General features: G+C 37.6%; 1 long non-coding RNA gene across 1 annotated transcript in view; it reads left to right on the forward strand.

The window, feature by feature from the left end:
- The window catches only part of LOC130708527 (uncharacterized), a 122205-nt gene that overhangs the window by 58688 nt on the left and 39382 nt on the right, over positions 1 to 24135 (forward strand). The window contains exon 3 of the long non-coding RNA XR_009008759.1: positions 19195 to 19372. This is a non-coding gene — a long non-coding RNA (uncharacterized LOC130708527). The remainder of the gene's footprint in view (positions 1 to 19194; positions 19373 to 24135) is intronic.

A 24135-nucleotide genomic window follows, 5' to 3' on the forward strand; every position in this document is an offset into this window, starting at 1 on the left:
TAGTTTTCTTTGTTTGTGACATCTTTGGTTTTGGTATCAGGGTGATGGTGGCCTCATAGAATGAGTTGGGGAGTGTTCCTCCCTCTGCAATATTTTGGAAGAGTTTGAGAAGGATAGGTGTTAGCTCTTCTCTAAAAGTTTGATAGAATTCGCCTGTGAAGCCATCTGATCCTGGGCTTTTGTTTGTTGGAAGATTTTTAATCACAGTTTCAATTTCAATGCTTGTGATTGGTCTGTTCATATTTTCTATTTCTTCCTGGTTCAGTCTCGGCAGGTTGTACATTTCTAAGAATTTGTCCATTTCTTCCAGGTTGTCCGTTTTATTGGCATAGAGTTGCTTGTAGTAATCTCTCATGATCGTTTGTATTTCTGCAGTGTCAGTTGTTACTTCTCCTTTTTCATTTGTAATTCTATTGATTTGAGTCTTCTCCCTTTTTTTCTTGATGAGTCTGGCTATTTGTTTATCTTCTCAAGGAACCAGCTTTTAGTTTTATTGATCTTTGCTATCGTTTCCTTCATTTCTTTTTCATTTATTTCTGATCTGATCTTTATGATTTCTTTCCTTCTGCTAACTTTGGGTTCTTTTTGTTCTTCTTTCTCTAATTGCTTTAGGTGCAAGGTTAGGTTGTTTATTTGAGATGTTTCCTGTTTCTTAAGGTAGGATTGTATTGCTGTAAACTTCCCTGTTAGAACTGCTTTTGCTGCATCCCATAGGTTTTGGGTCATCGTGTCTCCATTGTCATTTGTTTGTAGGTATTTTTATATTTTCCCCTTTGATTTCTTCAGTGATCACTTTGTTATTAAGTAGTGTATTGTTTAGCCTCCATGTGTTTGTAGTTTTTACAGATCTTTTCCTGTAATTGATATCTAGTCTCATAGCATTGTGGTCGGAAAAGATACTTGATATGGTTTCAATTTTCTTAAATTTACCAAGGCTTGATTTGTAACCCAAGATATGATCTATCCTGGAGAATGTTCCATAAGCACTTGAGAAAAATGTGTATTCTGTTGTTTTTGGGTGGAATGTCCTATGAATATCAATTAAGTCCATCTTGTTTAATGTATCATTTAAAACTTGTGTTTCCTTATTTATTTTCATTTTGGATGATCTGTCCATTGGTGAAAGTGGGGTTTTAAAGTTCCCTACTATGATTGTGTCACTGTCGATTTCCCCTTTTATGGCTGTTAGTATTTGCCTTATGTATTGAGCTGCTCCTATGTTGGGTGCATAAATATTTACAATTGTTATAGCTTCTTCTTGGATTGATCCCTTGATCATTATGTAGTGTCCTTTTTTGTCTCTTGTAATAGTCTTTATTTTAGTCTATTTTATCTGATATGAGAATTGGTATTCCAGCTTTCTTTTGATTTCCATTTGCATGGAATATCTTTTTCCATCCCCTCACTTCCAGTCTGTATGTTTCCCTAGGTCTGAATTGGGTCTCTTGTAGACAGCATATATACGGGTCTTGTTTTTGTATCCATTCAGCCAGTCTGTGTCTTTTGGTGGGAGCATTTAATCCATTTACATTTAAGGTAATTATCGATATGTATGTTCCTATTCCCATTTTCTTAAATGTTTGGGGTTTGTTATTGTAGGTGTTTTCCTTCTCTTGTGTTTCTTGCCTAGAGAAGTTCCTTTAGCATTTGTTGTAAAGCTGGTTTGGTGGTGCTGAACTCTCTCAGCTTTTGCTTGTCTGTAAAGGTTTTAATTTCTCCATCACATCTGAATGAGATCCTTGCTGGGTAGAGTTATCTTGGTTGTAGGTTTTTCTCCTTCATCACTTTAAATATGTCCTGCCACTCCCTTCTGGCTTGCAGTGTTTCTGCTCAAAGATCAGCTCTTAACTTTATGGGGATTCCCTTGTGTGTTATTTGTTGTTTTTCCCTTGCTGCTTTTAATATGTTTTCTTTATATTTAATTTTTGATAGTTTGATTAATATGTGTCTTGGCGTGTTTCTCCTTGGATTTATCCTGTATGGGACTCTCTGTGCTTCCTGGACTTGATTAACTATTTCCTTTCCCATATTAGGGAAGTTTTCAACTATAATCTCTTCAAATATTTTCTCAGTCCGTTTCTTTTTCTCTTCTTCTGCTGGGACCCCTATAATTCGAATGTTGGTGCATTTAATGTTGTCCCAGAGGTCTCTGAGACTGTCCTCAGTTCTTTTCATTCTTTTTTCTTTATTCTGCTCTTCAGTAGTTATTTCCACTATTTTATCTTCCAAGTCACTTATCTGTTCTTCTGCTTCAGTTATTCTGCTATTGATCCCTTCTAGAGTATTTTTAATTTCATTTGTTGTGTTGTTCATCATTGCTTGTTTCCTCTTTAGTTCTTCTAGGTCCTTGTTAAATGTTTCTTGCATTTTGTCTATTCTATTTCCAAGATTTTGGATCATCTTTACTATCATTATTCTGAATTCTTTTTCAGGTAGACTGCCTATTTCCTCTTCATTTGTTAGGTATTGTGGGTTTTTACCTTGCTCCTTCATCTGCTGTGTGTTTTTCTGTCTTCTCATTTTGCTTATCTTACTGTGTTTGGGGTCTCCTTTTCGCAGGCTGCAGGTTTGTAGTTACTGTTGTTTTGGGTGTCTGTGCCCAGTGGCTAAGGTTGGTTCAGTGGGTTGTGTAGGCTTCCTGGTGGAGGGGACTAGTGCCTGTGTTCTGGTGGATGAGGCTGGATCTTGTCTTTCTGGTGGGCAGGTCCACATCTGGTGGTGTGTTTTGGAGTGTCTGTGGCCTTATTATGATTTTAGGCAGCCTCTCTGCTAATGGATGGGGCTGTGTTCCTGTCTTGCTAGTTGTTTGGCATAGGGTGTCCAGCACTGTAGTTTGCTGGTCATTGAGTGAAGCTGGGTCTTGGTGTTGAGGTGGAGATCTCTGGGAGATTTTCACCATTTGGTATTACATGGAGCTGGGAGGTCTCTTGTGGACCAGTGTCCTGAACTTGGCTCTCCCACCTCAGAGGCACAGCCCTGATTCCTGGATGGAGGACCAAGAGGCTTTCATCCACACGGCTCAGAATAGAAGGGAGAAAAAATAGAAAGAAAGAAAGAAAGAGGATAAAATAAAATAAAGTAAGATAAAATAAAATAAAGTTATTAAAATAAAAAATAAAAAATAATTATTAAGAAAAAAAATTTTTTAAGTAAAAAATAACAAACAAAAGAAAAACGGACGGACAGAACCCTAGTACAAATGGTGAAAGCAAAGCTATACAGACAAAATCTCACACAGAAGCATACACATACACACTCACAAAAGAGGAAAAGGGGAAAAAATAATATATCATTGCTTCCAAAGTCCACCTCCTCAATTTGGGATGATTTGTTGTCTATTCAAGTATTCCACAGATGCAGGGTACATCAAGTTGATTGTGGAGCTTTAATCCGCTGCTTCTGAGGCTGCTGGGAGAAATTTCCCTTTCTCTTCTTTGTTCGCACAGCTCCTGGGGTTCAGCTTTGGATTTGGCCCCACCTCTGTGTGTAGGTCGCCTGAGGGCATCTGTTCTTCGCTCAGACAGGACGGGGTTAAAGGAGCAGCTGATTCGGGGGCTCTGGCTCACTCAGGCCGGGGGGAGGGAGGGGTACGGATGCGGGGTGAGAGGCCACCCTCTCTCACCCTCTCTCTGCAGTGGCAGAGGCCAGCGTGACGTTGCACCAGCCTGAGGCGTGCCATGTGTTCTCCCGGGGAAGTTGTCCCTGGATCACGGGACCCTGGCAGTGGCGGGCTGCACCGGCTCCCGGGAGGGGTGGTGTGGAGAGTGACCTGTGCTCGCACACAGGCTTCTTGGTGGCGGCAGCAGCAGCCTTAGCGTCTCATGCCCGTCTCTGGGGTCCGCGCTGATAACCGCGGCTCGCGCTCGTCTCTGGAGCTCCTTTAAGCAGCGCTCTTAATCCCCTCTCCTCGTGAACCAGGAAACAAAGAGGCAAGAAAAAGTCTCCTGTCTCTTCGGCAGTTCCAGACTTTTTCCTGGACTCCCTCCTGGCTAGCTGTGGTGCACTAGCTCCCTTCAGGCCATGTTCATGCAGCCTACTCCAGTCCTCTCCCTGCGATCCGACCTCCGAAGCCCGAGCCTCAGCTCCCAGCCCCTGCCCATCCTGGCGGGTGAGCAGATGAGCCTCTTGGGCTGGTGAGTGCTGCTCGGCACCGATCCTCTGTGCGGGAATCTCTCCGCTTTGCCCTCCGCACCCCTGTGGCTGTGCTCTCCTCCGTGGCTCCGAAGCTTCCCCCCTCTGCCACCCGCAGTCTCCGCCCGCGAAGGGGCTTCCTAGTGTGTGGAAACCTTTTCTCCTTCACAGCTTCCTCCCACTGGTGCAGGTCCTGTCCCTATTCTTCTGTCTCTGTTTCTTCTTTTTTCTTTTGCCCTACCCAGGTATGTGGGGAGTTTCTTGCCTTTTGGGAGGTCTGAGGTCTTCTGCCAGTGTTCAGTGGGTGTTCTATAGGAGCAGTTTCACGTGTAGATGTATTTCTGATGTATCTGTGGGGAGGAAGGTGATCTCCGCGTCTTACTCTTCCCCCATCTTCTCCTCTCCACAGGAAAAACTCTTAAAAGAACATATAATGGAGGAGGAAGGTGCCTTCCAGAAACTAAAATGAACTATAATAAATTTTAATATTGAGGTATTGCTTACCCACAGTTTCATATAATTTAGTATATTACCAACATCTTTCCATGATAATGTGAATCTACATCATTTTAATTGAGCATGGTTTCTTTTTTATTAATATTCTACTTAGTTTTGAAAATGTTCTATAAAATGAATATTTAGCTTGTTTCAGGTATTTTAATAAATATGCTTTAATGAATGTCTTTCTGTACATATTTTTGAAAAGTTTTCTCATGATTTCCTTAGAAGTAGATTTGCTGGATCAGTCATGTTTTAAATTTTGATGTGAATTGCCATTTTTCTTTTCAGGAGAAGTGGGATAATTCATATATTTCAACTAGCATTTTGTGAGAGTCCTCATTTTTCTGCCTCTTTATAAACTCTTGATATTATAAATTTTGTAAATTGTTGCCAATTTAATAGGTGAAAAATATCTTCTTTTTAAAATTTGAATCCTTGATTCTTTATTGAAGTTTTGCATCTTTTCAGATGCTTATTATTAATCTTTCAAATTTATTTTGATTTTTCCAGTTCATATCTTTTGACTCTTTTTTATCAATATTTTTTATTGAAGTATAGTTGATTTATAATATTGTGTTAATTTCTGCTATACAGCAAAGTGATTCAGTTATAAATATATATACATTCTTTTTTAATATTCTTTTCTATTATGGATTATAATAGGATAATGAAAATAGTTCCCTGTGCTGTACAGTAGGACCTTGTTTATCCATTCTATTTATAATAGCTTACATCTGCTGACCCCAGCCTCCCACTCCATCCCTCCCCCAATCCCCTCTACCTTGGCAACCACCAGTCTGTTCTCTATGTCCATGATTCTGTTTCTGTTTCATAGGTAGGTTCAGTAGTGTCATATTTTAGATTCCACATATAAGTGATATCATATGGTATTGGTCTTTCTATTTCTGACTTACTTCACTTAGTATGATAATCTCTAGTTGCATTCATGTTGCTTGCAAATGGCATTATTTCGTCTTGTTTTTTTTTTTAAACATCTTTATTGGAGTATAATTGCTTTACAATGGTGTGTTAGTTTCTGCTTTTTAACAAAGTGAATCAGTTATACATATACATATGTCCCCATATCTCTTCCCTCTGCATCTCCTTCCCTCCCGCCCTCCCAATCCCAGCCCTCTACGTGGTCACAAAGCACCAAGCTGATCTCCCTGTGCTATGCGGCTGCTTCCCACTAGCTATCTATTTTATGTTTGGTAGTGTATATATGTCCATGCCACTCTCTCACTTTGTTCCAGCTTACCCTTCCCCCTCCCTGTATCCTCAAGTCCATTCTCTTGTATGTCTGCATCTTTATTCCCATTTTGCCCCTAGGTTCTTCATGACCTTTTTTTTTTTTTTTTTAGATTCCATATATATGTGTTAGCATACAGTATTTGTTTTTCTCTTTCTGACTTACTTCACTCTGAATGACAGTCTCTAGGTCCATCCACCTTACTACAAATAACTCAGTTTTGTTCCTTTTTATGTCTGAGTAATATTCCATTGTATATATGTGCCACATCTTCTTTATCCATTCATCTGTTGATGGACATTTAGGTAGTTGTCATGTCGTATCTATTGTGAATAGTGCTGCTATGAACATAGGGGTACATGTATCTTTTTGGATTATAGTTTTGTCTGGGTATATGCCCAGGAGTGGGACTGCTGGATCATATGGTAATTCTATTTTTATTTTTCTGAGGAACATCCATACCGTTTTCCACAGTGGCTGCACTAACTTATATTCCTACCAGCAGTGTAGGAGGGTTCCCTTTTCTCCATACCCTCTCCAGCATTTGTTATTTGTAGACTTCTTAATGATGACCATTTTGACCAGTGTGAGGTGGTACCTCATTGTAATTTTGATTTGCATTTTTCTAATAACTAGCAATGGTGAGCATCTTTTCATGTGCCTATTGGCCATCTGTATTTCTTCTTCATATCTTTTGACTCTTTATTTTACTTTTTAGCAAAATAATACACATACATAGTTTAAAAGTTCCACTAGAACAGAAGGATTACTAGCAAAAAATAGCATTTGTCTGTCCCATATTTCTTACCCTCCCAATTCTGCTACCCAGAGGTAACCATGCTCAACTCTTGTAATGGTTTCTTCTGATATTTAACTTCATGTTTCTAAATTATTTGCTTCTGTGTTCCTTTTTTATTTTTAAATTTCAGATATGAGTTCTTGATTTCCTACTAGGTAAAAGGAGGATTTAGCTTTCTTTCCATGTTCTTCCCATCCCACCCTGTCCATACAGACATATTCAGTTCTCTTCGACCATCCTTTCAATGCAGATGCATCATAATTTGGGGCTAAGTGTATAATTCACTATTTACATCATTATTACATGAATACTATTCATAGCTCAGTAAGTATAGTACATAGTTTAGGTTTTCTTTATGGTTCAGCTTTTTGTTTTGCCTGGAGTTAATAATTATCTCGTTTGGGGGCTTGCACTTAATCGTCCATGTACACAAATCTCTATCACCAAAATTTCTGTGAGAGTGCTAAAACTCTTAATAAGTTAAGCATTATAGGTGATCTATAATTTCCTTTTAAAAAATGTGTCCATCATTGTGTTCCAATCTCAGCTAGTTGATATTTGGGCCCATTGCAAAAATATCCTCCTAGGACCTCCTCTCCCCATTATTGAAATCCCCTTACAGCCGCCTTGTGTTTCAGCTTCTGTTTTCCTGGACCTCATTTCCTCTTTTTCCCTCATTTTGTTATAGGACATAACTGCAGTATAATACTGAGAAAGGGTACATGGAACCATTTTATTTTTGAAAACTTATATGTCTAAAAGTATGTTTTTCTACCCTCACACTTGATTTGGTAATTTGCTTGTATATGTAACTCTAGGTTGGACACTATTTTTTCCCTCAGAATTTTAAAGGCGTTTTTCTCCACTGTTTGCAGCATCCATGGTGTTGTTAACAAGCCCAACGCTGTTCTGATTCTTGATCTCCTGTGTTTTTATCTTTCTTTCTGGACGTTTTCAGAATCTTTTCTCTATTCTTTTTTTTTTTTTTTTTTTTTTTTTTGGCTGCTTGGGTCTTTGTTGCTGCACGCAGGCTTTTCTCTAGTTGCGGTGAGCAGGGGCTACTCTTCATTGCAGTGCATGGGCTTCTCATTGTGGTGGCTTCTCTTGTTGCAGAGCACAGGCTCTAGGCGCACAGGCTTCAGTAGTTGTGGCTCACGGGCTCTAGAGCACAAGCTCAGTAGTTGTGGCACACAGGCTTAGTTGCTCAGCGGCATGTGGGATCTTCCTGGACCAGGGGTCGAACCCATGTCCCCTGCATTGGCAGGCATATTCTTAGCCACTGTGCCACCAGGGAAGCCCTCTTTTCTCTATTCTTAAAGCACTAAAATTTCATGATGTACTTGCAAGTTCTTTTCTATTACTGGGGCTGATTGGTAGGAGAAGACTTTAGGTAAATTTGTGTCTGTTGGTTTTAGGAAATTTTGGTATTATTTCTTTGATAATTTCTCCCTGTTTTCTGTCTTTCAGACACACACATGTACTCATTCTTTCTGGAACTCCTATTGGTTAGACCTCTTGAATTAATCCTCTAATTTCTCATATTTTAGCTCCCATTTTCTCTCATTGGCTGATTGTTCTGTTTTCTAGAAAAATTTCTAGACTTTCTAGACTCTAAGACCTTCCAGTTTCTACTGGATGTTTTATGTTAGCAATCATATTGTCATGTTGTGGTGGTTTTTTTAATTCCCTGCATGCTCTCTTTTTATAATGTCTTGTTCTTTTTTCTTCATGAATTCCATGTCTTCTCTTATTGTTATGAAGGTATTATATTTTTAACCTTTCTTCTCCTTGTGTTATAGCTTTTCTTCTCTGTTAATTTTGGTTTCTGTCTTTCATACTGGAGTCTTTCCACATAAATCTTGTGACCCTTGTCAATCTGTATTTTGGAATCAGGCATTGGAATGCTAATTAAAAGCTATGAGTAGAGGCACAGGGTTGGTATGCTTATGGAGCAGAATGCCATTACCAAAGCATCAGAGTCACTCACCTTTCTGTTCTCTATACTAAGATTTTTTAAAATGTTATTGACATCTCCCGTTTGTGTTGTCTCTTCTGTTGTATTTTTTGTCTTAAGGTCCATACTTTGTCATTCCTTTGTTGTCATTATAGTGGATTTCTTGGAGGGAACCAAGATAAATGTATGTGTTCAAGCTGTGATGCTTAACTGGAAATCTATACCCACTTTTTTTTCCATTGAGATGTTCGTCTGTGTCCTGTCATTTTAATAATTCTATATATAGTAACAATATTTATTTAAATGTGTTTTATTTTATTTTTTATTTACTCCTAATTATTTGATATTCTGTACAAAAAATTTTAATCCTTATATAGTCAAATTTCTCAAGTGTATCATCATATCTAGAAAAAAATTCCTCATTCTAAAATTTTCTGCAATATGTTTTTCTATTTTTTTTTTTTAAAGCTGGGCTTTTAATTTTTAAAAAAATAAATTTATTTATTTTTGGCTGTGTTGGGTCTTCGTTGCTGCATGTGGGCTTCCTCTAGTTGTGGTGAGTGGAGGCTACTCTTCGTTGTGCTGTGTGGGCTTCCCATTGTGATGGCTTGTCTTTTTTTGCAGAGCATGGGCTCTAGGTGCACGGGCTTTAGTAGCTAAGGCATGCGGGCTCAGTAGTTGTGGATCACGGGCTCTAGAGCTCAGGCTCAGTAGTTGTGGTGCACGGGCTTAGTTGCTCTGTGGCATGTGGGATCTTCCTGGACCAGGGCTCGAACCCGTGTCCCCAGCATTAGCAGGCAGATTCTTAACCACTGCGCCACCAGGGAAGTCCCTCTATTTATTTTATAATTTTCCTAATTAAATTTTTAACTTTGAATGTAATTTTGTTTATGTTGTGATATGGGTATCAGTTTATTTTGTAATAAATGGAAACTAAAGCAATATCTGACAATTTGTTCTCACCATTCTTATAGTATATCTATATCATATTTTATATTCTCATAAATCTTGGATCCATTTCTAGGTTCTCTATTTTATATCTGTAATAGCCACACCCATTGCCAGATCTGTATTACAGTTTAAAGATACTCGTTTGGTAGTGCATTTTGATATCTTCAATGGCAAATGTCCCCACTCCTTGTTCTTCTCTATTATGTATTCTTCTTATGGCTCCCAACTATATTTTTTGAAATGAAATTTGGGTCAGTTTTCCACTTTGAAAAAAATTCATTGCAATTTTTAATAGTCTGTATAAAATTTTAGATTAACTTAAGAGAGAATTCACACCCTTACTTGTTTGAGTCTTCTTATCTAGAAACATGAATGTTTCAGGGATATTCAAGTCTTCTGTCACAGTTTTCTTTATAGAGTTTCTGTACATATTTTCCATAAGATGTAATTTTATTCCAGCTAATATTTCTATACATGAATACTATAGATTTTGAAATTTGCTTACCTTTTTTGAATTCTATCATTCTATTATCTTTGAACAATTTTAGTTAATTTTTCCATATTTTTATTTATTATTCAATAAATATTTCAACTCCTACTAAGTTCCAGAAAGTATTAGCCATTCAGGACATAATGTTAAATAAGAAGAGACATGGTGGAGGGACCTTCAAGATGGCAGAGTTGTAAGACGTGGAGATCACCGTCCTCCCCACAAATACATGACAAATACATTTACATGTGGAACAACTCCTACAGAACACCTACTGAATGCGGGCAGAAGACCTCAGACTTCCCAGAAGGCAAGAAACTCCCCACGTACCTGGGTAGGGCAAAAGGAAAAAGAAAAAACACAGACAAAAGAATAGGGGCAGGACCTGCACCTCTGGGAGAGAGCTGTGAAGCAGGAAAAGTTCCACACACTAGGAAGACCCTTCACTGGTGGAGACTGGGGGTGGGTGGGGGGTAAGCTTTGGAGCCACGGAGGAGAGCGCAGCAACAGGGGTGCAGAGGGCAAAGCGGAGAGATTCCGGCACAGAGGATTCATGCCAACCAGCACTCACCAGCCCGAGAGGCTTGTCTGCTCACCTGCCAGGGCAGGTGGGGGCTGGGACCTGAGGCTCCTGCTTCGGAGGTCAGATCCCAGGGAGAGGCCTGGGGTTGGCTGTGTGAACACAGCCTGAAGAGGGCTAGTGTGCCACAGCTAGCTGTGAGGGAGTCCAGGGAAAAGTCTGGAGCTGCCTAAGAGGCAAGAGACCATTGTTTCGAGGTGCACGAGGAGAGGGGATTCAGAACACTGCCTAAAGGAGCTTGAGAGACAGGTGTGAGCCGCGGATATCGGTGCACACACCAGAGACGGGCATGAAACACTAAAGTTGCTGCTGCAGCCACCAAGAATCCTGTATGCAAGCACAGGTCACTATACAAACCTCCCCTCCCAGGAGCCTGTGCAGCCCACCATGGCCAGAGTCCTGAGATCCAGGGACAAGTTCCCAGGAGAACACACGGCGCGCCTCAGGCTGGTGCAATGTCACGCTGCTCTCTGTGGCCACAGGCTCACCCCGCATTCCATACCCCTCCCTCCCCACAGCCTGAGTGAGCCAGAGTCCCCTAATCAGCTGCTAATTTAACCCTGTCCTGTCTGGGCAGGGAACGGATGCCCTCAGGCGACCTACAGGCAGAGGCAGGGCCAAATCCAAAGATGAACCCCAGGAGTTGTGCAAACAAAGAAGCGAAAGGGAAATCTCTCCCAGCAGCCTCAGGAGCAGTGGATTAAATCTCCACAATGAACTTGATGTACCCTGCATCTGTGGAATACCTGAATAGACAACAAATCATCCCAAAATTGAGACGGTGGACTTTGGGAGCAATTGTAGACTTGGGGTTTGCTTTCTGCATCTAATTTGTTTCTGGTTTTATGTTTATCTTAGTTTAGTATTTAGAGCTTATTATAATTGGTAGATTTGTTTATTGATTTGGTTACTCTCTTCCTTTTTTTAATATATATATATATATATTTTTTTTTTTTTTCCTTTTCTCTTTTTGTGAGTGTGTATGTGTATGCTTCTTTGTGTGATTTTGTCTGTATAGCTTTGCTTTTACCATTTCTCCTAGGGTTCTGTCTGTCCGGGGGATTTTTGTTTTCTTTTTATTAGTATAATTTTTAGTGCTTGTTATCATTGGTGGATTTGTTATTTGGTTTGGTTGCTCACTTCTTTCTTTCTTTCTTTCTTTCTTTCTTTCTTTCTTTCTCTCTTTTTTTACTTTTTTATTTTTTTATTTTTAATAATTTTTTAAATTTTTTAGTTTAATAACTGTATTTTATTTTATTTTATTTATTTATTTATTTTTCTTTCTCACTTTTCTTCTGAGCCGTGTGGCTGACATGGTCTTGGTGCTCCGGCCAGGTGTCAGGCCTGAGCCTCTGAGGTGGGAGAGCTGAGTTCAGGACAGTGGTCCAACAGAGGCCTCCCGGCCCCATGTAATATCAAACAGCGAAAGCTCTCCCAGAGATCTCAATCTCAACGCCAAGACCCAGCTCCACTCAAAGGCCAGCAAGCAACAGTGCTGGACACCCTATGCCAAACAACTAGCAAGACAGTAACACAACCCCACCCATAAGCAGAGAGGCTGCCTAAGATCATAATAAGGTCACAGACACCCCAAACACACCACCGGATGTGGTCCTGCCCACCAGAAAGACAAGATCCATCCTCATTCACCAGAACACAAGCACCAGTCCCCTCCACCAGAAAGCCTCCACAACCCACTGAACAAACGTTAGCCACTGGGTGCAGACACCAAAAACAATGGGAGCTATGAACCTGCAGCCTATGAAAAGGAGACCCCAAACACAGTAAGATAAGCAAAATGAGAAGACAAAGAAACACACAGCAGATGAAGGAGCAAGGTAAAAGCCCACCAGATGAAACAAATGAAGAGGAAATAGGCATTCTAGCTAAAAAAGAATTCAGAGTAATGATAGTAAAGATGATCCAAAATATTGGAAATATAATGCAGAAAATAAAAGAAACGCTTAACAAGGACCTAAAGAGCAAACAAACAGTGATGAACAACACAATAAATGAAATTAAAAATTCTCTGGAAGGAATCAATAGTAGAATAACTGAGGCAGAAGAACGGATAAGTGACCTGGAATATAAAATACTGGAAATAACTACCACAGAGCAGAATAAAGAAAAAAGAATGAAAAGAACTGAGGACAGTCTCAGAGACCTCTGGGACGACATTCAACACACCAACATTCTAATTATAGGGGTCCCAGAAGAAGAAGAGAAAAAGAAAGGGTCTGAGAAAATATCTGAAGAGATTAGAGTTGAAAATTTCCCTAACATGGGAAAGGAAATAGTCAATCAAGTCCAGGAAGTGCAGAGAGTCCCATACAGGATAAATCCAAGGAGAAACATGCCAAGACATATTAATCAAACTATGAAAAATTAAACACAAAATATTAAAAGGAGCAAGGGAAAAGCAACAAATAACATACAAGGGAATCCCCATAAGGATAATAGCTTGTCTTTCAGCAGAAACTCTGCAAGCCAGAAGGGAGTGGCAGGATGTATTTAAAGTGATGAAAGGCAAAAACCTACAACCAAGATTACTCTACCCAACAAGGATCTCATTCAGATTCAACGGACAAATTAAAACCTTTACAGACAAGCAAAAGCTGAGAGAGTTCAGCACCACCAAACCAGCTTTACAACAAATGCTAAAGGAACTTCTCTAGGCAGGAAACACAAGGGAAGGAAAAGACCTACAATAACAAACCCAAAACAATTAAGAAAATGGTAATAGGAATATACATATTGATAATTACCTTAAATGTAAATGGATTAACTGCTCCAACCAAAAGATATAGACTGGCTGAATGGATACAAAACAAAGACCCAATATATGCTGTCTACAAGAGACCCACTTCAGACCTAGGGACACATACAGACTGAAAGTGAGGGGATGGAAAAAGATATTCCATGCAAATGGAAATCAAAAGAAAGCTGGAGTAGCAGCTCTCATATCAGACAAAATAGACTTTAAAGACTATTACAAGAGACAAAGAAGGACAAAACATAATGATCAAGGGATCTATTCATGAAGAAGATATAACAATTTTAAATATTTATGCACCCAACATAGGAGCACCTCAATATATAAGGCAAACCCTAACAGCCATAAAAGGGGAAATCGACCATAACACAATAATAGTAGGAGACTATAACACCCCACTTTGGCCAATGGACAGATCATCCAAAATGAAAATAAATAAGTGTGGGGTTTCTGTATGTTTGAAATTAAATTCGATTTCCTCCTGTTAAAAAAAAAAGAAAATAAATAAGGAAACACATGCTTTAAATGATACATTAAACAAGATGGACTTAACTGATATTTATAGGACATTCCATCCAAAAACAACAGAATACACTTTCTTCTCAAGTGCTCATGGAACATTCTCCAGAGTAGACCATATCTTGGGTAACAAATCAAGCCTTGGTAAATTTTAAAAAATTGAAATTGTATCAAGTATCATTTCTGACCACAATGCTATGAGACTAGATATCAATTAAAGGAAAAAAATCTGTAAAAATCACTAACACATGGAGGCTATTCAATACACTACTGAATAACCAAGAGGTCACTGAAGAAATCAAAGAGGAAATCAAAAAATACCTAGCAACAAATGACAATGAAAACACGACGACCCAAAACCTAGGGGATGCAGCCAAAGGAGTTCTAACAGGGAAGTTTATAGCAATACAATCCTACCTCAAGAAACAAGAAACATCTCAAATAAACAACCTAACCTTATACCTAAAGCAGTTAGAGAAAGAAGAACAAAAAACCCCCAAAGATAGCAGAAGGAAAGATATCATAAAGATCAGATGAAAAATAAATGAAAAAGAAATGAAGGAAACGATAGCAAAGATCAATAAAACTAAAAGCTGGTTCTTTGAGAAGATAAACAAAATTGAAAAACCATTAGCCAGACTCATCGAGAAAAAAAGGGAGAAGACTCAAATCAATTGAATTAGAAATGAAAAAGGAGACGTAACAACTGACACTGCAGAAATACAAAGGATTATGAGAGATTACTACAAGCAACTGTATGCCAATAAAATGGACAACCTGGAAGAAATGGACAAATTCTTAGAAAAGCACAATCTTCTGAGACTGAACCAGGAAGAAATAGAAAATATAAATAGACCAATCACAAGCACTGAAAATGAAACTGTGATTAAAATCTTCCAACAAACAAAAGCCCAGGACCAGATGGCGTCACAGGCGAATTCTATCAAACATTTAGAGAAGAGCTAAAACCTATCCTTCTCAAACTCTTCCAAAATATAGCAGAGGGAGGAACACACCCAAGCTCATTCTACAAGGCCACCATGACCCTGATACCAAAAACAGATAAAGATGTCACAAAAAAAGAAAACTACAGGCCAATATCACTGATGAATATAGGTGCAAAAATCCTCAACAAAATGCTAGCAAACAGAATCCAGCAGCACATTAGAAGGATCATACACCATGATCAAGTGGAGCTATCCCAGGAATGCAAGGATTCTTCCGTGTATGCAAATCAATCAATGTGATACACCATATTGACAAATTGAAGGAGAAAAACCATATGATCATCTCAATAGAGGCAGAAAAAGCTTTTGACATAATTCAACACCTATTTATGATAAAAACCCTACAGAAAGTAGGCATAGAGAGAACTTACCTCAACATAATAAAGGCCGTATATGACAGACCCACAGGCAACATCTTTCTCAATGGTGAAAAACTGAAAACATTCCCACTAACATCAGGAACAAGACAAGGTTGCCCATTCTCACCACTATTATTCAACATAGTTTTGGAAGTTTTAGCCACAGCAATCAGAGAAGAAAAAGAAATAAAAGGAATCCAGATCAGAAAAGAAGAAATAAAACTGTCACTGTTTGCAGATGACATGATACTATGCATAAAGAATCCTAAAGATGCTACCAGAAAACAACTAGAGCTAATCAATGAATTCGGTAAAGTAGCAGTATATAAAATTAATGCACAAAAATCTCTTACATTTCTATACACTAATGATGAAAAATCTGAAAGAGAAATTCAGGAAACACTCCCATTTACTATTGCAACAAAAAAAGTAAAATACCTAGGGCTAAACCTACCTAAGGAGACAAAATACCTGTATGCAGAAAACTATAAGACACTGATGAAAGAAATTAAAGATGATACAAATAGATGGAGAGATATACCATGTTCTTGGATTGGAAGAATCAACGTTGTGAAAACGAGTATGCTATCCAAAGCAATCTACAGATTCAAATCATTCCCTATCAAACTACCAATGGCATTTGTCAGAGAAGTAGAACAAAACATTGTATAATTTGTATGGAAACACAAAAGACCCCGAATGGCCAAAACAATCTTGAGAAAGAAAACAGAGCTGGAGGAATCAGGCTCCCTGACTTCAGACTATACTACAAAGGTACAGTAATCAAAACAGTATGGTACTGGCACAAAAACAGAAATATAGATCAATGGAACAGATAGAAGTTCCAGAGATAAACCCACACACATATGGTCACCTTATCTTTGATAAAGGAGGCAAGAATATGCAATCAAGAAAAGACATCCTCTTCAATAAGTGGTGCTGGGAAAACTGGACAGCTACATGTAAAAGAATGAAATTAGAACACTCCCTAACACAATACACAAAAATAAACTCAAAATGGATTAAAGACGTAAGGTCAGACACTATAGAACTCTTAGAGGAAAACATAGGCAGAACATTCTATGGCATAAATCACAGCAAGATCCTTTTTGACCCACCTCCTAGAGAAATGGAAATAAAAATAAAAATAAACAAATGGGACCTAATGAAAATTAAAAGCTTTTGCACAGCAAAGGAAACCATAAACAAGATGAAAAAACCCTCAGAATGTGAGAAAATATTTGCAAACGAAGCAACTGACCATGGATTAATCTCCAAAATATACAAGCAGCTCATGCAGCTCAATATCAAAAAAACAAAACAACTGAATCCAAAAATTTAGGCAGAAGACCTAAATAGACATCTCTCCAAAGACGATGTACAGATTGTCAACAAAGACATGAAAGGATGCTCAACATCACTAGTCATTAGAGAAATGCAAATCAAAACTACAATGAGTTATCACCTCACACTGGTCAGAATGGCCATCATCAAAAAATCTAGAAACAATAAATGCTGGAGAGGGTGTGGAGAAAAGGGAACCCTCTTGCACTGTTGGTGGGAATGTAAATTGATACAGACACTATGGAGAACAGTATGGAAGTTCCTTAGAAAACTAAAAATAGAACTACCATAGGACCCAGCAGTCCCATTCCTGGGCATATACCCTGAGAAAACCATAATTCAAAAAGAGTCATGTACCAAAATATTTATTGCAGCTTTATTTACAATAGCCAGGACATGGAAGCAACCTAAGTGTCCATCGACAGATGAATGGATAAAGAAGACATGGCACATATATACAATGGAATATTACTCAGCCATAAAGAGAAACGAAATTGAGTTATTTGTAGTGAGGTGGATGGGCCTAGAGACTGACATACAGAGTTAAGTAAGTCAGAAAGAGAAAAACAAATACCATATGCTAACACATATATATGGAATCTAAAAAAAAAAAAAATCGTTCTGAAGAACCTAGGGGCAGGACAGGAGTAGAGACATAGACGTAGAGAATGGACTTGAGGACACAGGGAGGGGGAAGGGTAAGCTGGAACAAAGTGAGAGAGTGGCATGGACAGATATACACTACCAAATGTAAAATAGATAGCTAGTGGGAAGCAGCCGCATAGCACAGGGAGATCACCTCAGTGCTTAGTGTCCACCTAGAGAAGTGGGATAGGGAGGGTGGGAGGGAGGTGCAGGAGGGAGAGCATATGGGGATATATGTATATATATAGCTGATTCACTTTGTTATACATCAGAAACTAACACAACATTGTAATGCAATTGTACTGCAATAAAAATGTTAAAAAAAAAAAAGAAGAGACATGGTTCTTGCCCTTTGATAGATAATTATATCATTTTGAAATGATGATTACATTTTCCTTTCCAATTATTTTTCGTACTTATTTTTATTATTCTATCAATTGACTAAGATCTCCAATCCAGTATTGAAAAACAATAAGGATAAGCTTCATCTTTCTTTTATTTATAACATTTGAACAAATATGTCTAATATTTCTCATTAGGTGTGATGTTTGCTGCTAGAGTCTGATTTTTGAAAACTTTATCATGTTAAGGAATTTTCCTTTTGCATTCTGTTTATAAAAGGTTTATAATCAGAAATGTTGAATTTCATTAAAGCCCATTTAATTGTTAATGTAATTAACATGTTAAACCATCCTTGAATTCCTGTATAAACCCTGCTTGGTAATTTCTGAGTGTTCTATTTTTATCCTGCTTGACAGAATCTAGTAATGTTTTATTTAGGATTCTTGTATCTTTAGGAATAAAAAGATTGATCTATAGTTTTCTTTTACTGTGATCCTTTTTGAAGTTTGATATTAAAATTATGCTAACCTCAAAGTGAATGGGAAAGTTTCCCAGAGCTCTGTTTTTAGACATATTTATTTAATAAATATTTTCAAAAGCAGAGTAATTTTCTTGCCTTTGAAAGTTTGAAAGAATACACAGACAAAATTAGCCATATTTATTCTTTAATAATGTCCCTTTGACACCTATTCAATTTTATCTTTGGTTATTGATCTGCTCATTACTTGTTTTTTTAAGAACCAACTTGGGAACATACTTTTCCCTTGAAAATCATCCATCTATTTTATTAAATGTATTGGAATAAAGCAGCATTTATTATTCATTTGTGAGTTTTAAAATATCTTCCAGACCTGTGATTTTCATCACCCTCTCAATCCTCGTTTATTTGTGTTTTCACTCCTTGGACCTTTGTTCAATATCTCAGAGGGCTATTTATTGGGGTTATGCTTTTTGGTGGTATAAATACATTTTTCAAATGTCTATAATTCCTTGATCATTGATATTTATTGTAGAGAAGAAGACGACACCTGGGTTTAATTTTTCACCTTAAAAGTAAAAGCTAAGATGTAACTATTTGAAGAGATAACAGAGTAAACAGGAATGGAATAGGGAGCTGTAAAAGGTGTATCTGAGGGAGTTGATCAGAAATAACTAATTTGGGGGTCAAATGTAGACCCACTGTATCTGTGCAGAGAGGATAGGCTTTACCAGAGCCCATGTCTGGTAAATTATGTGGATAGTTTCTATGTAAGATCATAGACACTCATAGCATGCAGGAATTGGCTAGAAAATTACTCCCATTTCCTCATTATATAGATGCAGAAACTAAGCTACAAAGAGTTGAAGTGACTTACTCAAAGTTACACAGCATGCTAATTAGATGATTGAGGACTACTTAATACAATAGAGTTATTTGCACTATACAACACTTTTTTTGTTTTAAAAGAAAATATATATTTAGGTTAATAGGAAGAAATGCAGGGATACTTCTGTAAATGTTTTATAAGTATTGTTTTGATACGATGCCAGACTTCGTCTTCATTTCCTAGGTGAAGAACTGGAGACATAGAGGATTGAAGAAGAGCAAGTCATGATCAAAATCAAGTCTGAAACCTCTTTCTATTGATTGCCTTACCTGTCAGTAACTCAATAAGCAACACTGCCTCTTTCAAAAATCAATGAACGGAAATGCTATGAGGAAACAAATTGGGAGAAATCTTCATTCTTGTAAGTATTCACAGAAAAGACTTTAATTGTTGCTATTCTTTACTTATTAAAATAGGGAAAATTAAAAGAATGATAATACTCAGTGCTTGCAAGAATCCAGGGAAATTGAGGCCCATATATTATTGTAAAATAACAATCTTTGGAAAGACAAACTAGCCAACTAAGGAAAAATGCTATATGAATGAAGGTACTTGTTGTGGCAGTTTCTAATGAAAAAAGACTTGAAGCAACAGACTTAGTCAGAGGAGAAGGTCTAAGTAAATTGTGGTACACATGAGAATATTGTATAGCTAACAAAAATATCCTTATCATCAGGAATACAAGCATGAAACAATGCCCATACCTCTGTGTACTCACTTCTCTACACTTGGCTCAGTCAGCTCCATGCACGCTGAAATTAAGGTGAAGGCCAGCTGGACTCCTTTTTTATTTTTATTTTTTTAATTGAGGTATCATTGATGTACAATATTATATAAGTTTCAAGTGTAAAACATAGTTGTTCATGATTTTTAAAGGGCTTATTCCATTTGTATTTATTATGAAATATTGGCTATACTCCCTGTGTTGTACAACCAACTAGACTCTTATCCTGGGGCTTTGGGAACAATCTGCTTCCAGCCTCATTCAAGTTGTTGGTAGAATTCGGTATTTTGCATTTGCAGGACTGAGATTTTCATCTTCTTTCTGGCTGTCCGCTGGTGGGTTCACTGTCATCTCTAGAGGCTTCTCCAAGGCCCTTCCATGTGGCCCCCTCCATCTGAGCATTAGAGAACCTTCCTTATGTTGTTCCTCACTTTCTCTTTTGCTACCAACTGGAGAAAACTCTACTTTTATTGGGCTCATGTGATTAGGTTAGGCGCATATGCAATGGGTTAGGCCCATTGACCTGTCTTAGGGTCAATGTCTGCAAAATCCCTTTTGCCACATAACATAATCATGGAAATCAAACCAAGGAGCAAAGGGTACCATGGGGTCATATTAAAATTCTGCCTGCCATGCCACAGATTGGGCTCACTCTCTCACTTCCTTTAGGTCTTTTCTCAGTTTTTAACTTTTCAGCAAAGTGTTTCCTGGAATCTATCTAAAATTTCAACTGCTCCTCTTATCCCCACCCAAACTTCTACCCCCTTTTTCTGTTTTTGTTTTTGTTTTTAATTTCTTCTTTAGCACTTATCATCTAATGTACAATATGTCTTACTTATTTATATTGTTTGTTATCTGTCTTCTCCAGCACATGTAATCTCAAAGAGATCAGGAACTTTGTTGTTCTCTGCTGTATGTAGTTCTCACTGGTAGAATGGTGCCTGGAACATAACAAATACTCAGTAAATATGTGTTTAATGAGTGAATAAATGATACAAAATTATATAGAGAGTATGATTACAATTATTTAAAAATATGAATGTATGTAAACACAATTAAAATAGTATTGTTAAGATGGTAAGATTTTAATAGCTTAAAAATCTATTTCCCAAGCTTTGCACTATTTTTATATTGACATAACAAAGAAAAGACCCCATAGAAGGGGCTGTCCTCTGGGTAGTGGGATTTAGCCAAGTATGACATACCTTGTGAGCAGGTACTTTTGAGGTAATGCTAAGGACTCAGCAGCTCATCATAGGCAGAAAAACATGCCAGAGGCGATATGGAAGAGGAGAAAGAGCATGGGAGATGGAATTGCAAAGACCTGGATTTGAATCTCTCTTCAAGTATTTACGAGTTGGGTGACTTGAAAAGTCACTTAAACCCTCTGAGCCTATTTTCTCACTACATAAATGAGGACACTAACTACTTTCATCATTGGGTTGCCATAAGGATCATGTAAGATGCTCAGTATTACTTTGATTCATGTCATCCAGCCTATTCACCCTTGTGATGGCCAAGAGAAAGGCTTCTCATGCTTTATCAACTTCTCTTCTTCATCTAACTTGTGTGCAGTTACAGAAAAGGACTTTCTTGTTAGGGTAGGTTGATTTTCCCATGAAAGAAATATCACCGATTTTTTTTAAAAGCAATATTGGTTTCCAATAATTGTAACTAGCTTAAAATAACAGAAACAGAAATTCCTATGTGGATAACAAAATTTCCCTTTGAGTTCCAAAGGATCTCCTGGCACTCTCAAATTATTGTACCTTGAAATTGTTTCAATAATTGCATTCTTTATGACAGGAGTTTGAATATCAAATATTGGTCACTACAAGAATATTAAATTTTTAATCAGAAATAGGGAAAAATTACTTTAAGGTCTGATACTATCAATTTCTCATTATTTGACCTTGAACCATTCACCTTACTTCTCTTTGCCTTCTGGTACATTTTGAGAATCCTTGCATGCATGAACAAATGACTCTTTGTGGAAAGATAATTCCCATAGCAATAAAAGTGATTACATTTTAAGCATCTAGGATATTCCAGGCTCAGTGCTATATTCTTTACATACATTATCTTAAAAGCTCAAAACAAGTCAACCAGCTGATATCATTGTCTCCATTTTATCCACAAGAAAGCTGAGGCTTAGAGAAATCAAATAAATTCTTGAGAGTAGCACAACAAAATGCTAGAATTGATCTCCTGCTATAATCTCTTAACATCATTTTGCATTTGGATTATTCTTTTCAATGCATTTACTCTCTGGCCCAATTTTGTGTCAAAGAGGATTTGGTTCAACATTCTATGCCTTTATCTAAGTCTTCAATTTAAAAAAAAAATTAACGCAAGTTTGTTTGTTCCTTGCTACACCCCAGGCACCTAGCACACCTATTATTAGGTAGTAGGTGTTCAATAAATGACTTTTGAATGAATGAATGAATAATGTGGTGTCCTGTGCCATGTCTCCCTTGACATACAGTAGTATTGGCCCTTTCAGTTACAAATCTATTAGATTTTGTTGTTAAGATATCCTCATTTTTGTACTTTTATCTGTAATTACTAAAGGGAGACGTTGTGAAATGTTTTGGTGTGGTCGGGTACACTATAGTTTCCCCCAAATTACACTATATCTATAGTTTCCCCCAAATCTACCATTCTGATAATCTTATTTTACAAAAAGGAAAGCTTAAGATGTATCTCGTTTTTCATGAACATATTATTTTTCTCCTCTTTCTTCTCTTAGAGTTCACAAATACTCAATTTTATCACTTGACCCAGAAAACTACTTGGGATAGACATTAAGTGCAATATATATTTTTTGCAGCATGTTCCTTTTGGTGAGGCAAGATAGTATTTTCTATCTTAATTCTTATAGGATTTCTGGCAGAATTTTGAGGCTACATTTGGGAACTTCTCTTAACAACAAAAACAGCAATAACCATTTATTCCAAAAGTTGCGTATATAAACACTGCATAGACACCTGACCTACATTATCTAATTTAATTTCCCCCAAATCTATGAAGTAGGCATGAATATCTGAAATTTACAGATCAGGAATCCAAGACCCAAAGAGCTAACTATTTGCCCAAAGTCACCCATATGGTAAGTAGTAATCAGGATTCAAAGCCAGGTCTCTAATTCCAAAGATTGTGATTTTAATGAGTATATATGTTGCCCTTTATAACTTTTCAAGGCCAGGAAACACATTAAAAACATCCTAATTTTTTCTTATGATCACTTCACCTGTGTTTGGCTTCAATTTTCTTGTTTTATTTGGATTAGGCTAGGTTATGCTGCAGTGACAAATAGCATCAATTATACTTTAGTGTTGCACTTATGTATCAAAATGGGTTTACATGATTGCAATGACTGGAAGATCATGCTGGAAAGTCATGCACAGGCAATTAACTATTTTAAACTCAAAATGATACATATCACTTCTAGTGGCATATCATGGCCAAAGCAAATCACATAGCCAAGCCAAACTTCAAGCGGTAGGGAATCACAGCCCTCCATTGTATCAGGAAGGAGAGAACAAGCTATCAGTGGACACTGGTAGTGTCTCCACATATCCATGTATTTTCTGCCCTTTTCAGAGTTGAAAATATTCTCTCTACTTTTAAAATTTTTCTTGGGGTATAGTCGATTTACAATGTTGTGTTAGTTTCAGGTGTACAGCAAAGTGAATCTGTTATAAATATAAGTATACCCACTCTTTTTTAGATTCTTTTCCCATATAGGCCATTACAGAGTACTGAGTAGAATTCCCTGTGCTATACAGTAAGTCCTTATTAGTTATCTATTTTATATATAGTAGTGTGTATGTGTCTATCCCAATCTTCCAGTTTATCCCTCCCCCACCTTACCCCCTGGTAGCCATAAGCTTGTTTTCTACATCTGTAACTCTATTTCTGTTTTGTAGATAAGTTCATTTGTAGTCTTTTTTTTTTTTGACTCCACATATAAGTGATATCATATGATATTTGTCTTTGTCTGACTTACTTCACTCAGTATGACAATCTCTAGGTCTATCCATGTTGCTGCAAATGGCATTATTTCATCCTTTTTTATGGCTGAGTAATAGGCATTTCTCCAAAGAAGACATACAGATGGTTAAAAAGCACATCAAAAGATGCTCAACATCACTAACTACCAGAGAAATGCAAATCAAAACTACAATGAGGTATCACCTCACACCAGTCAGAACGGCCATTGTCAAAAAATCTACAAACAATAAATGGTGGAGAGGGTGTGGAGAAAAGTGAACCCTCCTACACTGTTGGTGGGAATGTAAACTGGCAGAGCCACTATGCAGAACAGTATGGAGGTTCCTTAAAAAACTAAAAATAGAGCTACCATATAATCCAGCAATCCCACTCCTGGGCATATATCT

The sequence above is a fragment of the Balaenoptera acutorostrata genome, chromosome 6 (assembly GCF_949987535.1).
Source record: "Balaenoptera acutorostrata chromosome 6, mBalAcu1.1, whole genome shotgun sequence".
Lineage (NCBI taxonomy): Eukaryota > Metazoa > Chordata > Mammalia > Artiodactyla > Balaenopteridae > Balaenoptera > Balaenoptera acutorostrata.